The 19037-nt window shown below is 35.0% G+C and overlaps 1 protein-coding gene across 2 annotated transcripts in view; it reads left to right on the forward strand.

The window, feature by feature from the left end:
- The window catches only part of HS3ST5 (heparan sulfate-glucosamine 3-sulfotransferase 5), a 219022-nt gene that overhangs the window by 61711 nt on the left and 138274 nt on the right, over positions 1-19037 (forward strand). The window contains exons 1-2 of one of the 2 annotated variants that reach the window (XM_058173647.1): positions 1170-1235; positions 11448-11650. The gene's annotated coding sequence lies outside the window, so the exon portion shown is untranslated. Of the gene's footprint in view, positions 1-1169; positions 1236-11447; positions 11651-19037 lie in introns of those variants that run through there. The other variant, XM_058173638.1, reaches the window with a different exon arrangement.

Genomic DNA, 19037 nt, shown 5'->3' on the forward strand with positions numbered 1-19037 from the left:
ACAATTTGACAATTCTTTTCCAATATCATTTCTCAAAGTTAAAACATAAAAGTTTAGCCAAACCATAAACAATTCAAAGGACAATTCATTTAAACTGGTTTAGAATAAATATATATTTCCTCTTTGAGTTTTTGTTAGTCTCAGATTTCAAGCTTACCTTTTCATAGTTTTTGGATACAAACGTATTTTTGGTTGAAAATGATTGGACCCAAATAGGAGCTAAGACACTTTGCCTTATTAATATCTTGCCATGGGCAGTGGTTTTTCAACTGTTTTATTTTATTTTATTTTATTTTTAAAAACATATTTTTTGGAAGACTTATTGTTATTTTTGCTTCCTTCACTAATCTCAATCTATTCTGAGGCAGAGTTTTTTTCCCCCCAACAGATGTTGATATAATTAAAATCATCCATCGTTATTGCTTCATATACTTTGAAAAAAAATATTCACTTGCTTTTCGAAGTTATGTGCATTTGCTTCTTGACTAAGCAGGAAATAGTAACCCCCAACAACGCTTTTGCTATTATTTGTCTCTGTACTTGTTTTCATTTAGATGTTGTCTCTAATATTGCCATGTTCATTCACATGGATTTTTGAGACGGATTGGATACGTTTAACATATAGTGTAATTCCCCTACCTTTTTATTGTTCCTTTTAAATAAACATTCAATTATCTTTCAATGGTACAATTATCTAATAATTCAGAAATGTAACAAACAGTTTAGAAACATCCCTTCCTTCAGGTTTATAGGTTTGATCCAGACCTCTATCACAAATAAGATAGCTAACCGGTATAAGAAAATAATTGTGATATATATTGGTAGTAATTATTACTTCAAAATTGCTAAGTCTCTGACCTCAAAGCAACACATTTTATAATGAATTCTTTAAAAACATAAAAGACCTGAAAATGTTTTATAAAATATAATGAAGCAACTGGGGACAAAAATAAGGAACTCAAAGAATCCTGGGAAAGCGATATTTAGAAAATGAATGAGTAATCTGCTTCAGTTCCTGTCTTAACAAACAAGATAATTGGTATTTCTGAGGCAAGATGATGAAATAATGTGAAATAAAATTGGAGCAGCTCTTTCAAATTAAAAAGGAGGCAGTGAAGAATTCATAAGAGATGTCAGAAAATGTTGCATTCTGCAATGTTGCAGTCATACAACCATCCTAGAAAATGCTATGAAGATGAAGCAGCTTCTGTAGAGAGTCCTCGTGAGGCTATGAGGTATGTTTCTTTAAAAAATTTTAAAATGCTCAAAAAACTCCAATGGCATGGTTCTTTTTAAAAAGTAAATTGAATTTTGTGAAGGGGAAAGAAAAACTCCTTAAAAGGATTTTTTTTTGCCACCAGATTGACTTTTACATTAGCATTCATTGGGATCTATGGGGAAAAATTAATACCTATATTTGTGTGGTCTTTTATTTGATCTCCTTCCTTTTCCTTCATTCAGGAGTAGAAATGGCTCTTCCTTTTATGGTTGGGTCAAACTGGAACTCACTATGAATATCTATTTGAAAAAGAAACTTGCATTTTAACTGCACATGATGTTCATATAAATATGAAAGAAAACAGTATAATTTCAGCCTCTAGAAAGCCCCATTATCCATATTATGTCATTTTACTACAGTATAACCACAAACTCATATCTAGATCACCCAAAGTTTTTCTTCTATCTCTTTTTCCCATATGTATAAGCAGCTCACTGTGGTTGAGCATGGAGTCCAGCAAGGCTGTATACTATCGCTCTGCCTATTTAACTTATATGCAGAGCACATCATGAAAAAGGCGGGGCTAGATGAATCAAAAGTTGGAATTAAGATTGCCGGGAAAAATATCAACAACCTCAGATATGCAGATGATACCACTCTAATGGCAGAAAACAAAGAGGAACTAAAGAGCCTCTTGATGCAGGTGAAGGAGAAGAATGCAAAAGTTGGCTTGAAACTCAACATTAAGAAAACTAAGATCATGGCATCTGGCCCTCTCAATTCCTGGCAGATAGATGGGGAAGAAATGGAGGTAGTGATAGATTTTATTTTCCTGGGTTCCAAGATCACTGCAGATGGGGACTGCAGCCAAGAAATTAAAAGACGCTTGCTCCTGGGGAAGAAAGCAAATCTAGACAGCGTACTAAAAAGCAGAGACATCACGCTGCCAACAAAAGTGCGTATAGTCAAGGCTATGGTTTTCCCAGTTGCAATGTATGGCTGTGAAAGTTGGACCATAAGAAAGGCTGAGTGCCAAAGAATTGAGTCCTTTGAACTCTGGTGCTGGAGAAGACTCCTGCGAGTCCCTTGGATTGCAAGGCGAACAATCCGGTCAGTCCTAGAGAAGATCAACCCTGACTGCTCTTTAGAAGGCCAGATCCTGAAGATGAAACTGAAATACTTTGGCCACCTAATGAGAAGGAAGGACTCACTGGAGAAGAGTCTAATGCTGGGAAACATTGAGGGCAAAAGAAGAAAGGGACGACAGAGAACGAGGTGGCTGGATGGAGTCAGTGAAACAGTAGGTGTGAGCTTAAATGGACTCCAGAGGATGGTAGAGGATAAGAAGACCTGGAGGAATGTTTCCATGGGGTCACAATGGGCTGGACACGACTTCGCAACTAACAACAAATGGTTGAACATGAAATAGAAAAACTGTGGGGAGGGGGTTTGGAATTTGAAATAAAGCAGCTCAATTTGGTTTATTTGTTGAATGTCCTAAGAGTTCTCTGGAGAGAGAAAAGTCAAAACTCCATGAGTGTTCTGTATTCTGACAGAATAAAAGTTGAAAATTCTCTGCTCTGGAAAAAAAGAAAAAGCTGAACTGATTTGTTGTAGGAGAAAAGGGAATGTGAAAGAAGTTTCTTGTTCCCTTTGCTTTTGTCCTGGGGCTTTAAAAAAGTGCATCCATTGCATGTCAGTACTAGCACTATATACCATCCACACTCTAGGTAAATTTTACATGGGGTTGTTTTTTTAAAAGCCTGTACAAATTATCAAAGCAAACAATAGAACTAGCCGTGAAATAATTGTTTCACACTACAAAAGTGGCCACAGGGTTGAATTGCAAGGAAAGCATTGCATAGGCCTTTTTTATTTTTGAATTGGCTAATTTTCCTTTTCACCTTACAGAACACAATATTTGCATTGCCTATCTGAAAGCTGAATAGAATAACGTCATCAGTAATACATAGGATTGCACAGTTCAAAATTTTTGCATCTGATTCCATTATTCCACTTAATTGTAGTCAATGGCAATAAATATGGTAGCACTGTTTATTTTTCATTGGCTGCATGGTTCGGATGGATTTAAAAAAAAGAATGCCATAAGCAGATTGTGGAATGAATGTCAAAACACTTGAAAAAATGTTGAACAAAGTTTGGAACAAACAGATTGTTGTTGTTGTTTTTCCAGCATGGGATAAAACCTGAAACATTCACAAAACATTCAAAGCAGCTATTTTAAGCCTGCAATACTTACCAGAATTAGGGAAAAAAGTCAAAATGTTAACCAAATGGTATCAGATGAAGAGCCAGTTAGGGGTAGTAGTTAAGGCACCAGGCTATAAACCAGGACACAGTGAATTATTGTTCCAGGCGAGCCATATCAGGTCAATTGTTCACTCTCATCCCTAGGAAAGAAGCAATAGCAAACTACTTCTGAAATCTTCCCAAGAAAACTGCATTTTCTTGAATTAACCTGTGCAGATTCCAAGAGTCAACAATGACTTGAAGGTACCCCCAAAGAAGGCACACCTCTCTTTGAGAGCTGATGTTACTACATCAAACTTCATAGAAACAGAGATAGCTAACCATATTCTTTAGAATTCATCTGGTCAACCTCTTATGATATCACATGGCTCCATATCGCATCCTTGAAATGTTTCTTTTTCCATGATATTCTTTTTTTCAGTGGTCTTGTCTGGGGTGGAGAATATAATTGAAATGTACAACTGTACTGTGACAAATTTAATCATATGATAGAATTATTTCAGAGAAGGAAATTGAAGCAAGTTGGAGAGGTTTTTTTGGCCGGTCAGCTAATCAGGACAGATTTGACAGGCTAGCTATGAAAGCACAGATAATTTCATAGACTGGATATTAACCAATTTGAGAACGTGGATGGGAAGAGCCAACATTTATGATGCCACTGTAAGGCTGCTGATCCTTAGGAATTCCCAGTGCAGTCTTTTTGACTCCACCTAGTATAAAAACCCAGAAGCTGAATACAAGGACAGTCTGCTATATAGAAATTACTTGTCTCTCATCCACCCTGATAGATGTTTGATGTGAAGACTGCAATATTTATTTCTTTATTCCTTTAAATTATATTTATACCTTTTTCATTTTTTAAAATAGTCCAGACTGAATTGCCTCTGATTAGGCATAAAATGCTATAGACACTTAAGACATAATACATTTATCTTTCAGCATAGTGTGTCTGTGCATGTTTGTTTGTTTATTTGTTGGATTTATTCAGGCCAAACCAACTCCAAGAAGACTCTGGGTGGCATACAGTAGGTCTAATATATATATATAAAAGCACCTTAAAAACACATTAAAAACTATACTAGCACTGATATGTGTTTGGTAAATGTATACACTCTTGTTTTTGATTGATGAAGCTTTTTTCATGTTGAATAACTTTTCATCCAACAACATAACCTAGCATATGTATGCTTATCCTAGAGTAATTACTTCATTTTTAACACACACATCAAGCCACACACTTCTTACAGTGCAATAATCTATTAACTTTGAGCAACTTGCCGTTTCTTTTTTTAAAGTCCTTATGAAAGAGCTAATCATCTTCCCATATGAAATCTTGTTCTATTTTTTCTGTTAATGCCCAAAGCAACAAGTCATCTAATATTAGGATCTAGATTGGATGCCATAAAACTGACAAGATGAGAGTATTTCTTCCTATTTATTTGCCAATAAACAATATCCCTACTCAGTTATTTCGTATATATTTGTAGGAGCTTTCACCTGCTTTAATTTTATGTATGGACATCAAGCAATGTATTTTTTTAATAGACTGTACCTATATTTCTATTGTCTAGCATGTGGTTTATATGACTTAGAATCTCTGTCATCTCTCTCATCACCCCCACCCACCCACTTCTCTGTTTTTATCAGGATGAACAACTGGTTCTCTATGTAGCTATGAATATAATTGCAGATTAGAACTTCTTCTGTATCTTAGCAGCTAGCTGTCTCTTGATTTAATATTTGAGAGTAAGGCTAAATTTTGAAAGAGCTAGGTGCTTGCGTTCCAATCATAACTTTGGTTCAGCGTGTTTTCATCACACTAGATGCCAATTAAGTTACTGATTTCATAATTATAATTTAGCACATTAGAATTGATAATAAATGTTGTCTCACCAAAGCTAAATAATTATTATATAAAAACACAGTTCTTCTTTCTGTTGATGTATTAAACCATAAATTTACAAATAATGTATTTATTCAGGATTTTTTTTAAAAAGCCATTGTAGCAATTTGTTTTATGATACCTACTACTTACAGAATTATTTCTGAATCAGAATATTGGAATTTTTAAAAAACTATTTCTGTCTCTGCCTTATCAAACGCACAAAGACTATGCATGCACTAGGAGAAAAATGCTTTTATTAGTTACTTCCTTCTTCAAAAGACTGGGGCAGGGACCTATAACTGTACTGCTAGCTATGCTCATTAACTATTTTCTCTTTATAAATACCTAAATATAATTAGTACTGTGTTCTCAAATTAGTGAGATGTTTACTTTAATATGTAGTCAATTAAGATTCCAGAGATGCCATGAACTGTGAATCTTTACAACCCAGAGTGAAAATGATTCAGAAAAAGGGATTGGATTTTATGGAAGAAAGACACAATGGAAATAGTTAATAGGAAAGGGAAATGAAGGACAAAGTATTAATGATTGAGGAAATAGCATCCAATGGGGTAAGGGCATTTCAGCAGTAGAATAGTAATTAACAATCCTTGGGAACTATTAGTGAAATTTAGAATAAACTACCATTTTTAGAAAAGAGGAAATCCAATTCTCTGAACTAGTCCTTTCAGTGCCCTGTAAAGAGAAAAATACACAAAAGTGACTGAATAAGTAGGTAAACCAGACGAGACCAGGAAATCAATTACTAAGGAAGGCTAAAGCTATTTTATTGAAAACCCCACAAATCTGATGGTGCTATACCTCCTGTCCATTCTGTAAATGAGACCTGAACTCAGGTAGCTCAATGGTGTTTCTGTATAGGACAGGCAAAGGCTTTCAGGGAGAAGCAATGTTCAATCAACTTTCTCACATCCATAATTTTTTCAATAATCAGTGATGAGCAAAGTGTTTGACTTCACACTTCCCACCAGTATAAAATCATACTGTAATTCCCAAACATTCTTTGTCTGACTTCCAACCAGAATTCTGCCAGACATATACTCTGGCATGCATAATAAACTTGATCCTCTGTAGTTTTTGCATTCTTGCTATCTTTTCTATTCTATAGGGAATAGAAGCATTCTTCCAATCACCCAGCACAGATACTGTCTTCATATATGTGTTGAACAAGCTGCCTGGCCATTCCAAAGTTGGCTGTGGAATGGCCATGCAACTCCTCCATATTTTAATATTTCTCCAGTTACTCTGTCTACACTTTCAGCCTTAGCATGTATCGACAATGTCACAGCATTTATCTGCCTAAAATCTGAAGAACCAGGCACGATGGAAATAAATTTATTATTTTCTTTTCATTCTTTTTTTTTTTTGAGGAAAGGAGGCTAATCTTTGTAGCATTTGTTTCAATTTTATTCCTTATCATGTCACTATCATTCAATTACAAAATGTTCCCTCTGAGGTTTCCTCATTTTCATTTTTCTAAAGACGTATTGTAAAAAAAAAAAAGGTGTATCTCACATTTAGTACCACTCATTACTTCTATATCATTCACTAATTCTTGTATTCGTTTATCATAAACAATCAAACATGCTTTTTATTCTTTATTTTCTGTGTACAGGCAGTCAAAACAAAAGAGACCGGTTTTTGAGCTGATATCCACCAATCACAATTCTCCTTCCCTCTTGTTTCATCTCTCTCCCTCCCTCCCTCCCTCCCTCCTCTCTCATCCCATTCCTACCCAGCCTTCATGTCATCTATCGGAACAGTTTTCCCCTTGGATCGCATTCATTCAAAATGTTGCATCATTTTCCTCAAACCTTATTAACATTCACTGGAGTGTAAACACACAGCAATCATCAAACTATAGATTCTAACTTTCATATACTCTTGCAACAACCTAGATGATAGTGGCTCACACTTTTCTGACGTACGTTTTAGCCTCTTCATTTATTTCCTCACATGCATTCATTACCTCCATTCCACAAGATCAGAGTTTTACACTCCTCAATTATGTAGAGATTTTCTTATTAAGGTGGACAGTTTTGACTGAATTATCCTAATGTAGCAGTAGTTATTTATGTAGTGTGAGCTAAAAATATTCTTAAGAAGAGGTGGGGGGGGTTGTTTTTTTCTTAAATCCATCTACTTTTAATTTAACTTAGTTTGCCTCTTAAATACTAAATTCAAGATTTCTCTGGAAGGAAACATTTAAGAAAAGCCTCTTTCGTAAAGCACAGATAGTATTTTAAATGTAACGACAGCCTTTTCAGACGAGAGGATGATAAATGCAAATGGAAAAGCATACTTTTTTTAAAAAAAATGAGCTTGTATTTCAGCAGCCACTTATTTTCACCTAATCACCATCCCCTTTTTTAAACTAAAGGGAAGAGAAACTAAACTAAATTTCTGTAGTCAAGCTCTGAAAGCAATGAAATGAAGCATTTAGAAAAGGAAAGCTGCTTATCCCTTAATTACTTCCCTCCCTGGTTCCTAGTTTGGCATTTCAAATGCATGGGTACCAGAAGGATGTTGCTGAGTTGAAAGATATTCCTAGAATCTGAGACAAATTGAAAAGATTGTGCAATTTTTCAGAAGTTTCAAAAATAAGAACTACGTAGTTACTTTAGCAGACCTGGATGCTATCTGCTACTAATAGTTTCTGTAGAATAGAATAGAATAGAATTTTTTATTGGCCAAGTGTGATTGGACACACAAGGAATTTGTCTTTGGTGTATATGCTCTCAGTGTACATAAGGAGAATAAAATACATTCATCAAGAATAAAAAGATACAACACTTAGTGATAGTCAAGGTTGCTAATAAGCTATCAAATCGTACTAGGAAACAAATAAAAACAATATAATTGAAAGATACAAGCAACATGGTTATAGTAATAAGTGGGAGCAAGGAAAAGAAGAAGAATAGTAATACAGTCTTAGTAAATTATTTGACAGTGTTGTGGGAATTAGTTGTTAAGCAGAGTGATGGCATTCGGGAAAAAAATGTCAGGGGAAATAACATTTGGGAGGGGGAATAGAAAAACTCCAATAGAGAAACTCCAAAGCAGGCTCTGTCTGCCTTTATTCATCATAGCATTGTTGAGAAAGACTATAGGGACAGCAGAGAGAGAGAGAGGAAAAAAAATGAATTATTTGTGCCTCACTTTAATTACAAAAATTATAAGGTACCTAAGCATGCATTAGGTACAGTATAAGCATTTCTCAGGGGAGGAGTCAGAACAAGTAAAGACAACCCAAAATAAAAAGACATTCTAGAACAGTGATTCCCAATCAAATCAACTTCCAGATGTGTGTACTTCAACCTACACAGTTCTCAGCAACAGCATGCTAGCTGGGGACCCTGGGAATTAATTTCCACATATTTTGGAAGTTTCAAAGGTTGGGAAATATTGTTCTATGACATCTGTGAAACAAATTGTAGAGCTCTGGTTGCATTTCCCCTAGCAAAAAGTTATCTCACAAATAAGGGTCAGTGCTAGAAGACAAATATTCAATAAAACCCCAATTTTTAAAAGGCACTTAAGGGAATCTGAGGGACGTGGTGGCTCAGTGGCCAAGATGCTGAGTTTTTTTGATCAAAACATCGGCAGTTCAGCTGTTCAAATCTAGTGCCGCATAACGGGGTGAGCTCCCATTACTTGTCCCAGCTTCTGCCAACCTAGCAGTTCAAAAGCAAGTAGAAAAATAGGGGCCACCTTTGGTGGGAAGGTAACAGCATTCCATGTGCATTTGGTGTTTAGTCATGCCAGCCACACAACCACAGAGACGTCTTTGGACAGCGCTGGGTCTTTGACTTTGAAATGGAGAGGAGCACCGCCCCCTAGAGTCGGGAATGACTAGCACATATGTGCGAGGGGAACCTTTACCTTTAAGGGAATCTAAGAAATTATAGTGCGTTCAGTTTAATGTATATTATGGAGAAATTGATAGAAACAATAATCAAATATGCATGTAGAGATATAACCTTGCTAAAGGAAAATCTGCATGGATTCCATGAAAGTAAGATTTGCCTTGCTGATCTTCTGGGGAGGAAAGTTAGGAGATTAATTAGCAATAGAGATTTTCCATTGAGAAAAATCAATGGAAAAAAGTAAGAGCTCCCTAAAGGATCTTAGTTAGGGCTAGTGCTTTTTCACTTCTTAATTTGTGCTTTTTCAGTTTATTAATAAATTATCTGGATCTAGTGCTAAGTAGAAAGCAGGCTGAATTTGCAGATGATACCAGATCATTCACATGGTAAAAAAGATTGTGAAGAATTCTGAACAGAACAGAACAGAACAGAACAGAATAGCTTTATTTGGACAAGTGTGATTATACACATAAGAAATTTGTCTCTGGTGCATAAACTCTCAGTGTACATACAAACAACAAAGTAACATAATCATAATAATGGTACCAATAAGAGAAGATAGTAGAAAAGATGAGAAGGATAATGATGAATGGTCAACTGAATGTATTTCTTGAGCTTCTGATGGATAAGTCTATGGATGTACCAATCCAATGTGCCACAGCTTTGAAAAATACAAATACTATGAAAGGGATTGAAAATAAAACTGCAAACTTTGCAATGCCTTTACTGAAATCTTTGAAATCTGGAAAATTATTGCATGGATCACCCCATGTGGGAAGAAATAGTACAACTCCAAAAGCATAGAAAAGGATAACATAAGTGATCAGAGGGTTTGAATGTTTGCTTTATGAGAAAGGTCTAGATTCTAGAGAAACATTTTATTTATTTATTTTTATTTATTTATTTTGTTGAGCACGTATTAGATAATATATATATAAGTATAAGCATGAAATTGAATACATAAAATGAATACAATTAAGGGGAACATTAGGACAGGGATGGTAGGCACGCTGGTGCTCTTATGCACACCCCTTACAGAACTCTTAGGAATGGGGTGAGGCCAGTCTAAGGTTAAAACTTTGGGGGTTTGGGGATGAAACCACAGAGTCAGGTAGTGCATTCCAGGCATTGACCATTCTGTTGCTGAAGTCATATTTTCTACAGTTGAGTTTGGAGGGGTTCACTTTAAGTTTGTATCTATTGTGTGCTGGTGTATTGTTGTGGTTGAAGCTGAAGTAGTCATCATGTATCTAGATGACCAAAAAGGCAACTAATGTGATCAAGATTTGTATAATCATCACAGGATGGAGAAATTAGATAGAGGTGTACCTAGGGTAGGATATGGTAGTGGAAATGGTGGTGGGAATAGTGGAAATGTTGCAGTAATATCTGACAATGACTCTGTTACCTACAGATGACCTTCTTCTGCTTCTTCTCTTTTGAAAAAAAACAAACAAACCTTGAAACCACCATTTAAGGATACCCGTAATCTCGGTATTGGCATCATAGTTTCATTGTTGGAGCAGTAGTATCAATGAAGGCATCAAAACAAGAAAGATCATAAACTCCACCCTTTAGTACATGTGCCAATGTTATGCACATGCAATATATAAAGAAACAGGTCTTCATTAAGATGCTAGGATTGCCATCTTGCTTGTTTTGACACTCTCTGCAAAGGCCACTGAGTCTGAACTTCTACCGTGGATTGATCTTAAGTCCTATACTTCTGAACACTGATTCAGAGACATTTTAGCCATATATTTAATACTTGTATCCAATTTGGATTTAATAATCCTAAATGTAATAAACCTTCTGCATTCACTTAAAACATCAGTACAAAAATAGTAACAGTAAAATTTTACAGAGTTACTAATTGAATGTGGGTTGAATGTCATCATAAATTGAATATTTTCTTTCAAACCCCTGCTCCCCCAAAACATAACTTTCTCTATTTAAGCATGTTCATGTCATGGTGGAGGGTTTACTTGTAGAAACACTCAATGTGTTTCTCAATGTAAAATCACTAATATAGTATCATTAATGATTCTTTTCAAGATTGTTTAGCATCACAATTGGATGCTAAATCAGAGCATTTACTATATCCGTAATTCAGATGTACGGTCATTATTTATCTGGATGTATGTAATTGCATTACTCAGAATTACCTTTTTCTTCTTTTCTACAGCCTTAAGAAGTCAGAACACAATTGAGAAGAAGTGTCTATGTATATTTTCTATTTCTGGACACCTTTTTAACACATCACTGGTCCTTTACATAAATGCTGAAGACTTTTAAGCATTGAAGACCGGCAGACATAAATTTTGCCTTGAATATTCGTGATCAAAACTAGATGTATCAGATCCTTTGGATGAGCAAAAGGATAAAAAGGTTAGTGATACTCTGAAAGCCTACAGTTTCAGTATTTTCTGCATATAACTTGCCTTTGCTTTCATTTACTGTATGCTATAATATTTTCTTAGCTACAGAAAGGACAACCTTTATTCTGAAGTATTTGTGGAGGTACATTTCCTGCTGTAAATGTATCAGTAATTTATTTTTATTTGATCTGCTTCTTTCAAAGCCTAAGACTGAGCACATTTTATAGGGGATTCTGGTTCACGCTTAGGAAAAAAATAACTAATGCTCATACTGAATGTGAGCATTTGATGATAGATTAGGAATTGTAGAATTTTGGGTTGGAAATTAATTACCAAAGGGAAAAAATAGATGCAGTATCAACAGTTAATGATTGATCTGCCAGTGCTTTTTTGAGTATGAATGTGGAAAAATATATTGGGATCTGGCATTAACTATAAAGGGTTTAACCTTTTCCATATTCTATCTTACTTCCCTGATAAATATTTCGTCGTATAAAATTGATCTTAAACATAGGAAGGAAAGATTGATTGCATGGTAGATTACCATGACTATTGCTACTTCTAGAGTAAAAGAAGCTTCATTTCGGAAACATACTTTCATTTCTTACCCATCCATCTTTTGCTACTTTCTTGACATAATAATACTCAAGTTCAAGAGATTCAACCCAACCTCTGAGTTTTTACATCATAAATAATTTTACCTTACTACATTTATTTAGATATTTAATATGTATTTATGTTACACATATGTGAATTCTATCAAAATGTCTTTTCCTTCCCCTCCCCTTGCCCTTGCCCTTCCCCTTCCCCTTCTCTCCCCTCCCGTCCCCTCTCCTCTCCTCTTTTCTCCTGTCTTCTCCTCTCCTCTCATTTCTGTGCCGCTGTGTTCTGGCAGACTCTGAGCAGCATACAGCAATCAGAAAATACCATAAAATTTCAGCCATATAAACAAGCAGGGGAAAAAAAACAGTAATAAGATCATCCACCAGGATGGATTAGAATCTGATTTAATGAGAAGAATCTGAGCTCAGAAAGAAGAAAAGCCATTAAAGCAGCCTGCTGTCTTTGCAGTGCATTTATCTTATGGAATTCAGGTTCTTCTCTCTCTCTTTCAGTATTCTGTTTCCAGTCATTCTTTTCTTGTAGGTTTTTACATCTTCCTTTATGCGGCCTCTATTTTTCCATTGAAAGTGAGTATTTCAAGAACAAACAAGATGTTATCATGATATTAAGTGTCTCCACTGCATACAAAATTGTTTATGTTCAAGATTCAGTTACCTACAAAAGCTTATTTATCTGGTTTTTTAAAATTGCATTTGCACTTCCATTTTTTTCTGCATTGAAGCCTGTATTGTATAATGACAATGCTGAATGTCTGTCTGTCTGTCTGTCTGTCTGTCTGTCTGTCTGTCTGTCTGTCTATCTATCTATCTATCTATCTATCTATCTATCTGTCTATCTGTCTATCTATCTATCTATCAAACTATCTATCATCTGTCAGTAAATCCTAAGTCAAATTTGATAAACTTCTATGTATACCATCCTGACTAACAGAAGGAATTTAAGAATTAAACAGTGACAAGCCTGTATATCAGTATATTGCAAATAGTTTTACAAATTATCCTTTTGTCCATAAGAGTTAACCCTTACATTGTTTATACTTCTTTTTAACTTTTAAAAGTTCATGTTTTGGGGTTTTAATAGCAATTAAATGGAAACTCAAAGCAAATGCAACCATACCCTTTTTGTTGGGTCTGCTCCTGTTTAAAATATTGTATAATTCTTACAAAGGGAAATTGGATTGTCAGGATCAGCAGAGATAAAGGATCAAATAGAGGGAAAGGCATTAAATGAAAATATGGAGTTTCATAATGAAATATAATCTTCTGAACTGGGTGCACAGGAAAGCAGTGGTGTGGTAGCACAACTGTCTTCAGTTTATACATATTCATTTATTGGTCCTTGTACAAACATCTTTGTTTACATCTTGAACTATTTTTTTTTCATGTAACAAGAAATGCAAATTGTGCAGGAGTTATTTATGTATTTTGCTTGGTTTTATTTAAATTGTGGGGGGAAATCACAAAAGGAAAAAAAAAATACTGAAAACTGATGATACATCAACACATTTAGGTAACCGAGAACAGTGAACACATGTTGATGATATAGTTAATTAAAAGCAGCTTTGGCCTTGAAGATCAGAGGGAAGATCTGCTATCAAAGCTACAATTAGATAAATGAAGTGTAGGTCTTCATGGTAACTGTTTCTTACTCTAGTCTACTATGTAGCGCTGACAGATGATCTCTGATTTATTTCAGAGTTTAATTCTTCCATCCTGATTGCTTGGGTGTTGGAACATCTTCAGTCTACTCTTTTTATAGTCAGGATCATCTGATTCAGCACTAGAGGAACTGTGCTCCCTTTCTCTAAAGTTACTTTGACCCTTTCTCTGAAAGAAGAGTATGAGAAACAAAAACAAGCTTAGAGCAGTGTTTTCTGATTATTTCCACACGTGTGTGTATGTGTGTGTGTGTGTCTCTCTGTGTGTGAAGCACCGTGGCTTCCCATGCACACATCTGCAAAGACAGCTGGGAGCAGCTCGCAAAAGCAGCTGGAAAAAGATGTGGCTGTTTTATTGATTGGAAGATAAGTGCTTCATATGCACTCTGGAGCTTTGCATAGACTTTTTTTTTTTTTAAGGATTTGCACAATTTTGAGAACAGTAGATAGTGCCTCTTCTGTTAAATGTTGTCCAAAGCATTTGCTAACGGATGAACTGGGTATAAGCAAAATTCAGCTCCCTTACTATTTTTTTAAAAAAATCTTTTAAAAGTAGAGGTGAAGAAAGCGCATCCCTCAGTTCAGTTTTTAATTTGGTTGTGTGAATATCTCAGGTATATTGGAAAGCCTCGACCCTGAACAGGAGTCAATTGGATTGGGAGTTGAGAGTAAGTTCTATTATTGAATTGGCACCCATAGGATTACTAAGCACACGTTTATCAGTCATCGAACTACCTGCGCTGAAAAAACACTGTGTAATGAATGGTCTGCGAGATCTGATAGTGGCGTTTGAACCTGCAGTCAAACATAGGCCATTTACCTATTGGTTATACAGGTTTAACAAACTTCTACTTACATCTCTTCTACTATATAAAATCACTACTTCTGTTTATACTTCGTGAGCACTGAAAACTTCTTCTTTGCTTTTTAAGGATGCTATTAATTTTTATAAGAAAGAGAGTGGACAATGTGGACTAGAGATTAAAAGCTAAGACTAGGAAGTATTTTGTTGGAAAGCCTGCTGAATTGAATATGTGCCACCTTTCTTTTCTAGTTGGGGGAAGAGTCCTGCTAGAAATGCACTTTGAAAACATCAAGTGTGAAATAACAATTGGAGAATCATTTCTTTTAAAAGTTTACATACATGCCTATAAGGTTAGACTGATTAATAAAGCAGAACTCAAGTTAGCAATAATCTCTACTTTTGTTGCAAAACACCACGTATATCCCTGAGCATTGGGTGTTATGTAGAACTCACAGAACAAATCTTTATATATATAGTGTATTCTCTCTCTCACACACACATCTTTTTTTTAAAAAATAATATAACACTGGAATTACATATGCCAGGGGGGAAAAAATCAGACTTATAGAAGTGTATGTCTGCATAAAACAATATGCATCAGTGTGTAGTATAATGTCAGGTATAGAGTAGACTAGAGTAGAGCCGAACAGAACAGAACAGAATAGGACTTAATTATACTTTATTAAGGGACATGGTGACTTAGTGGGTAAGACACTGAGCTTGTCAATCGAAAGGTCAGCAGTTCAGCAGTTCGAATCCCTAGCGCCACGTAACGGGGGTGAGCTTCCATTACTGGTCCCAGCTTCTGCCAATTTAGCAGTTCGAAAGCATGTAAAAAATGCAAGTAGAAAAATAGGGACCACCTTTGGTGGAAGGTAATAGCATTCCATGCATCTTTGGCATTTAGTCATACCGGCCACATGACCAGAGAGACGTCTTCGGACAGCGCTGGCTCTTCAGCTTTGAAATGGAGATGAGCACTGCCCCCTAGAATTGGGAACGACTAGCACGTATGTGCAAGGGGAACCTTTACCTTTTTTATACTTTATTGCCCAAACTATACTTTACTGAGAACAAATTTCAATAGGCCTTTCGTTTGTATATTAAACCCTCTCTTCTGTTACCATGAGGAAATTAGAAGATTTGGTATGCATTTTAATTATTATTTTGCTATGTTATGCTAAATAATCCATGTTTGAGAGTTCACTTGGCTTAGTTAAGTTTATTTTTTTTCCAGACATCTAAACTTTTCTTTCCATACTGTAGCAAGACATCCTTTAAATGTGATAAGCCACCTAAGAAGACAAACAAGGCATGCACGAGAATCCTGCACATTTTTAATATTTTTTTTATAATGAGAAAAGAGTAATACACAAGTGCATTATCAATAAAATGCAGAAATAAAGATGCTTTTATGTTCAGTTCAAATCTTTCTGATTACATGGACATAATCATGTAGCTTTCATGGACATAATCATGTAACTTTCTCAGCAGAGTTATAGACATATCCTAAGGCTGTAAGGCACACAGAAGTCAAAACTCACATCCCCAAGAAAGCAGTATTAAATTATATCTGTAACTTTGCCAAGAAAACTATGTAATCATAAGATAATCAATTATATAGACATAATTTGATATGGCTTTCTCTTTACCTTATCTTATAGCCTTGGGATTCCATATTCAGCATTGGGATCTCCTATTCAACGTCTAACTAGGAACAACCATTATTAACTTATGATCCCAATCAATCTCTTGCCCCATCTGCATTGTGGCTTGTATAGAAAAGATATCTGAACATTTGCTTCTACAGATCTGCAATGAATTCAATAGCCAATATATATTCTTTGGTTAAAAAAGAATGCTGGCATTACAACAATTAACAATTAGTTACAATTAACAATTAACAATTACAATTAACAATAACAATTAACAATTAACAATTAGTTACTTCAAAAATCCTCAAAATTGTAGTGTATAAAACAGTCTACCTCGAGAGGTATGGAGGTTTTTATCAAATAAGATAAAGTTTATTTGGCAGCATTGGGCACAGAAATAAAACCAACTGTACAAATGAATAGAAAAGTGATTGTGGGACAGGGATGTTTTTGGTGATCTAAAGCCTTTGATGTATGTGTGACAGAAGAAACCTGTCACTGATTTCAAAGGGCCATCTCTGAATAAAGAAATTAGAAATCTTGGATTAAACAGATTAAATTGGAATTGATTAGGAGATTAAATAATAACCAACAAATAAATAAATAAGACCAACACCAAACACTGACAAATTTTTATTTGTTTTGTCAACAATGATGCTACATTCTTTTCTTATTGCTCAAATTGCTTAAAAATGTTTTTCTTCTAACTGCAATAGCTAATTTTTGTACTAATTTTATTAAATTTACAATTAAAAGATTATAAATAAATGGGAAATGGGAAAATGCAGAGGAAAAAACAGCAAAGAAAGAAAAAAATAAGAATGTAATAAAGGAAAATAAAAGTAGCACAGCATATAAAGAAATGATTTCCCCTTCATCACAACAATTTTAGTAAAATCACACTTCTTTTAAAATGTTAACAAAGGATCTGTTCTTCATCTATCTCAAGTCTTATCTATAAACAAATCTTAAAGGCTTATCATTTCAGGCCTGGTCTGTAAATGTCTAAGTTACCAGACGTAACAACATAACTATTTTAATCTTGATCAAATAAACCAGTCTTGTATTCCTTCCTTTTATTTTTTAATATTCTTGATTTTTAGTCCTTTCAAATAATGTGCTAGAATTTGATTTTTTTTAAAAAAAATTGTGTAAAACTTGTTGATCCAAAAATTCCTAATAGCTAAAAAGCAATTAACAATTTCCAAAAATGTTTAGGAAAAGAAGTAACACCAATCCAGTATTCATAAAGGTCCTGAATGTGGTTTGAAGGAAGATGGCTTTCCCTTTTTTCCCAGAGCACCATGGAGATCACTGTTTTGCAGTCTCCTTATGTGGACCAACTGTCTGGAGCACTTGTGGGTTATGTCAAGACCTCTCTTCATCCAGAGTGGAATTATCAACGAGTCTGTCTACTCATTATTCATTATTCAGCTTGATCTTCAGCTCTCTTTTTTTTTACTAGTGCTGTATTCAGTTCACCATTTCTTTCCCCAAAGTATAGAAGTACATTGCTCTATAGCGGACACTGACACAATCCAATTTTATCATTATGCTTGAATAACTTGCTATACAGCATACTGAATGCACACCAAGTATGAAACCTTATAGAGATTGCCATTCCATGTTCTGAATTTTGAACTGTAGGGACAAAAAATGATTGGGCCAGCATGTTTCATTTGTACATTTTACATGCATAATTCCCCTTTCATAAGATACTCTTTGACAGTTGGAATAATATTCTAAATACAAAAGAGAATATATTCTTCAGTAGATCATTTATTTGCACCAGTTTTCTTTTAATGTGGTGAAATCAAGTCATTTTTCAGTATCTCACCAGGAAGTATATTTGGCCAATCTTGACTGTACATGGAAGCCAAGCAAGACAATATATGATTAGAATTTGAATGAGAGATCTTTAATGAATATTAGGATTGTAGACTATAATGGGAAGTTGAAAAAAGTATCCTAGAAGGCGGCAGTGGAAACCTTTGTCTTTTGCCTAGGAAATAACAACAGCCATGGTATTCTCTGTAAAGGATACTTACATGATATAACTATCTCTTATTCAGTAGAATGCATACTTGCTTTCAAAAATGTTAGACTCAAAGATTCAACTTTAATAATCTATATACATTGATTCAAGTACACATGGACTTTGAGTGTTTTTTCCCCTTAGATTAGGCAGTGTTATGTTGGGCTGTGTCAAGTATGGCAGCAAAAGAATTGTTGCAGCCTTTTTAATCAATCATTTGGCCACATTCTTGTTACAGTTTTCTCCTGGACTCAACACAGGCGTTCAGTTTTATTTGTTAACCTAGCAGAACATTATTTATTAATGAGTTCTTCATGCTTTATTAAGTCGAATGTCAAAATACCTCTGTGGGACTGTAGTCATGTTCTGTCTATTAAAAGCCTTCTCAAGAAAATGAAAAATTACACAGTAAAGCTGCATCCGGTAGATATCAGTTCAATTACTTTTGATCCTGGCAGATGATGTTTCTGAGTAGTTTTGAAAGAGCTACATCAGATAATATAAGCTGTCTGAAATGAAAGAATTCTGCACTCTCAAATGTGCATAATTAGGAAGGCTTAGAAACTTAACAAAGCCATTCTGTTCCCAAATGCTGAGTGGTATATTCAGCGGCTGAGAACT

The sequence above is a fragment of the Ahaetulla prasina genome, chromosome 1, assembly GCF_028640845.1.
Source record: "Ahaetulla prasina isolate Xishuangbanna chromosome 1, ASM2864084v1, whole genome shotgun sequence".
In the NCBI taxonomy this organism is placed as follows: domain Eukaryota; kingdom Metazoa; phylum Chordata; class Lepidosauria; order Squamata; family Colubridae; genus Ahaetulla; species Ahaetulla prasina.